General features: G+C 41.3%; 1 long non-coding RNA gene across 1 annotated transcript; it reads right to left on the bottom strand.

The window, feature by feature from the left end:
* Nucleotides 1-525: 525 nt before the first annotated feature.
* LOC126995409 (uncharacterized) lies at nucleotides 526-5,255 on the bottom strand. The gene is made up of 2 exons (XR_007750303.1): nucleotides 5,093-5,255; nucleotides 526-4,769 (listed from the first exon to the last, which is right to left on the bottom strand). It is a non-coding gene; the product is annotated as an uncharacterized LOC126995409 (long non-coding RNA).
* Nucleotides 5,256-5,482: the final 227 nt, after the last annotated feature.

Genomic DNA, 5,482 nt, shown 5'->3' with positions numbered 1-5,482 from the left:
CATTCCCTAATCTTTCATATCTTGTTCTAATTGCAAGGAAAGATATTCAAATTCATTCCCTAATCTTTCATATCTTGTTCTAATTGCAAGGAAAGATATTCAAATTCATTCCCTAATCTTTCATATCTTGTTCTAATTGCAAGGTAAGAAAGCTAATTCATTCCCTAATCTTTCATATCTTGTTCTAGTTGCAAGGAAAGATATTCAAATTCATTCCCTAATCTTTCATATCTTGTTCTAAATGCAAGGAGAGAAAGCTAATTCATTCCCTAATCTTTCATATCTTGTTCTAATTGCAAGGAGAGAAAGCTAATTCATTCCCTAATCTTTCATATCTTGTTCTAATTGCAAGGAGAGAAAGCTAATTCATTCCCTAATCTTTCATATCTTGTTCTAATTGCAAGGAAAGAAACCAAATTCATTCCCTAATCCCTCATATCCTATTCTAGTCACAAGAAAACATATCAGATTTATCCCCTAATCCTTCATATCCCATTCAAGTTGCAAGGAAAAAAAATTAAGCTCTTTCTGTCAGCATTTATTTTGCAAGCTTCAAGCAGTAGTAGTTCTTAATGTAGCATATCAGGTCATTCTGTGTGTTGTGTGTTGCTGAACAGGACCACAACTGTTAGTCTGGATGCTTATGGCTGTGTGGCTCTGTACTCACTTCTCCAGCCATGTTACTCTCAAACTGTAAGTACAAATATATCTTGTTCTTGGGCCGACTTTAGAACAGCCAGCATGCATCATTCCACTCAAAACACACACATGTGCAGCCATAGTTTTCTGTCTGGGGAACTAATTATTTCACAACCACATCCTGGCACACAGATGAACCACTAGATTTTCTTAACATTTCTGGTTTGTCAGACAGAAACACCAGTACTATAGTGAAACCATTTTAGCGAGTCCGTTGAGGTCCTTTCCTCCCCTCTGCTCTGCCACAGTCCCAACACTTATTTTTCCCTCTCATATGTTACCTATAGCTAACATATGAGAGGAAGAGATAGGTGTTGGGATTGTGTGGCAGAGCAGAGGGGAGGAAAGGACCCGCGGGAACCAACGCCACAACGGACTCACTAAAATGGTTTCACTGTAACTTGACTTCATGACAGGTAAATATGATATGAATGAGTCATTTAATGAGCCTGAAGACATACAACAGGGCTCTAAGTTAGTGGGTTTTAACATACCAGTGAGTACTTTTCAGTTTACTCGCCACATACACAAAAAATTCTCGTCTTAAGATTATACACAAATAAATGTCAATTATTTAAATGAATAATATTTGTCCCCAAACTCTGGCAAACAAATCCTTGGGTCAGTAACATGTAGATTCCACCTGGGGAGTACAAAATAATCTTTCCTCCACACTAATACATCTCACCGTCAGTAGAACCCTTGCCACTCTATGGGCTGTATGAGGTTGCCGTGGCGAGCTTAGGCCGAGTCATGGGCTTGGGCTAGTTGCATGTCAACTGTGGTGCTTCCCATTAAGTGTACAATTTTATCTTTAGGGTTTAGAATGTGTGGTGGGTGGGTGTGCCTCCCTCTCTTGATACAGCCATGTTTAACAAAAGTTCACCTTATGCTAAATTTACCCAAGAACACACCTTATCCTAAATTTACCCAAGAATACATCTACTGACTAACCCTTAATGATTCTAAAGAGCTGGATATGCTGTGCCCTTATTACTGCCATGGCTCATTTGAACACAGAGTAGGATCCTTTAAAGTATACAGGTTGTGCTCCACTAATGGGTCATGGCAGACTCCCCTTTGGGTTGCTGCTTCCTTGCCAAACAGGTTACTGAATAACAGGCAACAGGAGGCACATGTCTCTTGCTTCTGTGCAGAGGTTTGCAAATAGTAAGTAAGGCTGATGAAGGTAAAGTTGGGTGCATAAGCTAAAGCTGCACATATGCCTGAAGTAAAACTGTATTGCACTAAAGTTCAGAGCACTGTTGCAGAGCCACTGTGTAACCCTACATAATACAGTGAAACCAAATGAGAATGAATTCGTGAAGAGTGTATGAGGGAAGGATTGATTGAGGGAGGTGGTGTCAGGGGAAGACCACCTGTGAAATAGATCAATAGGGTGAGTAAATATTGAAGTGAGAGAGTTGGAAGTAGCAGGATTGAGTGTGCTGAAGGAGAGCCAAAACAGGGAGAGATGGAGACAATTCTGCCGCGACCACTCCCTAGAGAGAAGTTTCCACAAGGGAGCAAGGCGTTGGAGATATAGATAGATAGATAGACAGACCAAAACGAACACTTGAGGTCAGGCTTTGTTGACCATCTTGCATGTACAGGAGAGAAAGTGTAAGGCAGCCTGAAATTTTAGGGGAGCATCTTTTCAACCCATTTCAAATCACCAAAACCTGACCCTAAGATCCACTTACGACAGATACTTTCCACTACAATTTCTATTTAACCCTTCAATAGCGACAGTATTTAAAGAATAGCTCCCCCAAAACTGAATCGTCTATATACTATACTCATTGCCAACCTTAGGACCGTAGCATAAATTTAGCTACGCCACATAAGAGGTGTTTTAACTACGTCTGTATACAGATTCTACTGCAGTCTGGAAGTGTTATATTTCTGGCACACAAAACTGACTGACTGAATTTTGGACCGTCTACATATAGTTCCACCGCCATCTAAGGATTAAGAGAGGGCCAGAGTTAGAGTGGTAGAAGGACTTCAGGTGCAGCTATAGCATATGCCCCAAACTTTACCTATCACTTAACACAGCATTCCAGCATGTCATATAACTTTGGCATTTGACATAATATATATGAGGCATCCAAAGCCGAAGGGGCGTAAGGGAAAGAGAGATTTTATTTTAGTTTGAGCTGGGAAAAGGAAAAAGAAGACACCAGATACAAAGTTGCTCTTCCCTCACTACATGTTTCTTGTTCTTCCTGTAAAGTGTATCCTGTGCCTTTCCCAATGCAAACTAGAAAAAATGGCTGTCTCTTATGCCTCTTCTTCAAATTGTCACTTAACATTCCAACAGGGTATTCCAGCATTTTAATATAGCTTTCTGTCATCTAACATGGTAAATAATCCTCAATATAATATAGGATGCCTTCATGTAACATAGCATTTCCTCTTTTCACATAATATAGTCACTTAATACAATGCTACTCCATCTTTTAACAGAGTATTCCAGTGTTAAATATAACTTCCTGTCTTCTAACATGGTAAATAATCTTCAATAAAACATGGTACTTCTTCATATAACACAGCATTCCATCATTCCATTTAATAGTCACTTAATACACTGCTACTCCATCCTTTAGTCAAATACCCCATTATTCAACACAGTGTTCCATCACCTTATATTAGGTATCCTCACCAAGCAAATCTTACAAACTACATCCACTTCAAAAACTACATCCACTTCAGTCATTCTTATTCATACTTTCATTTCTGCTTTGAGAGGACAAAAAATCATATGTCCTACACATCCAGACTGTCTTTCATTCATTTGTCAGCTTATATAAAGAATACCTTAGATAATTTCTCTTACTCCTCAACTAAAGTCTTCCTTATATTCTTTATACTCCAAAACCTTCTCATCTCTACTTTCTCATTCTTTATATTTCTGCTTTGAGAGGACAAAAAATCATATGTCCTACACACCCAGACTGTCTCATTCATTTGTCAGCTTATATAAAGAATACCTTAGATAATTTCTCTTACTCCTCTACTAAAGTCTTTCTTACTCATTCTCTTTATATTCCAAAACTCTCTCTCACCCTACAAGGGATTTTTATCCTATGACCTCTACCTCTACTAAAGTCATCCTTACTCATACTCTCTTCATATCCCACAACCTTTTCTCACCTCTTTATATTGCAAAATCTTTTCTCACCCTCTTCCAGCCTTTGAGAGGAAGAAAACACCCTATGTTGTATCCTCCTGCACAGCCACATCAGCTTGTTTCTTTCATTCAACAATTTATCATCATTTCTCTCACTTCATCTTCATCTTCACAGTCGCTACCTCCTCCATCTCTCTAAACTAACATTCTATCTCTCTTCTTCTTTCTTCTGTTATTTGTGCTTCATCTTCCTCTCCTGCTATCACTGTTACAAGGCCATCATTTATCACTTTTCCTCCATCTCTATCCCTTCATCTGTTCTCTCTTCTCTCTTACTTTTTCCCCTCTATTCCTACTTCTCCTCCACTTTCATCTCCTTCTCTCTCCACCTCAAGTCTTCTCCCCTCTATTCCTACTTTTCCTCCTCCACTTACATCCCCAAACCATTCATCTCCTTCTCTCTCCACCTCTATTCTTTTCTCCTCTCTTCTTACTCCTTCTCTTTGCCCCGATATGAGTAGTACCCCTTCCCTTTGGCGCCGAACTTTCCCGTTTCCTCATCAGAATCAGAATCAAGCACACACTTCATGGGAGCTCTCGAGAAGCAAGAGGACGAGGCACCACCCAGATCCCTGTCCTTCATGGCCTTCCTGTGGGACCTCACCGACTCCAGGTTCTTGGTGTCGATGCCCTGAGTCTTGAGCTTCAGTATGCCAGCGTCCAGCACGAGGTCACTGGCGATCATGTTTGGCTTCTCCATTCTGAACATGTCATCGATGATCATCAGTCCATCGGGTCCCCTAAAGAGGCTCGGGCCTGGGCTATTCTTATTTGGTTTGTCGAGTGTGTCTGGTTTGGTCATGCCTCCTTCCGGTGCAGGGAATGTGAAGTCCTCGATCCCACGGCGCTTGTAGCAGAAGAAGTAGTTTCCGTGATGCTGTGTGGGGGGTGAGAATGGGAGGCTTGTCAGTGTGTTTATGAGAGTGTGTACTATTGATATGGGTGTGTGTTGGTGATGTCAAGGTTTGGTGAAGGGTTGTGTGTGTGTTTACGAGGCTGTATGGGGATGTAAAAGTTTGTGGTTTTGTGTGAACTGGTGGTGAAGAAGTGTGTGTGTGTGTGTGTGTGTGTGTGTGTGTGTGTGTGTGTGTGTGAGTGTGTGCGTGTGTGTGTGTGTGTGTGAAGAGACAGAGAACAGTTGATATAATTGTTGGTGGTGTTGGAGGATGCCAAAGAGGGAAGGAGTGGGGGAGAGCTTACCGTCATGAATTCCTCTGGGTAGCTTGGGAAAAAGTCACCATCAAAACGGTAGAACTGCCCATCACCCTCGTACTTTATCCAGGAGATGTCTGGGGAGAGATATAAGTGATGAGAGAGGTGGGGAGAGATATAAGTGATGAGAGAGGTGGGGAGAGATATAAGTGGTGTGAGAGATGGGGAGAGATATAAGTGGTGTGAGAGGTTGGGAGAGATATAAGTGATGAGAGAGGTGGGGAGAGATATAAGTGGTGTGAGAGATGGGGAGAGATATAAGTGGTGTGAGAGGTTGGGAGAGATATAAGTGGTGTGAGAGGTTGGGAGAGATATAAGTGGTGTGAGGTTGGGAGAGATACAAGTGATGAGAGAGGTGAGGAGAGATATACATGGTGT

The sequence above is a fragment of the Eriocheir sinensis genome, chromosome 8 (assembly GCF_024679095.1).
Source record: "Eriocheir sinensis breed Jianghai 21 chromosome 8, ASM2467909v1, whole genome shotgun sequence".
NCBI classification, from domain to species: domain Eukaryota; kingdom Metazoa; phylum Arthropoda; class Malacostraca; order Decapoda; family Varunidae; genus Eriocheir; species Eriocheir sinensis.
The sequence above is the reverse complement of the archived record's forward strand: the minus strand, read 5'-3'. Positions and strand labels throughout refer to the sequence as shown.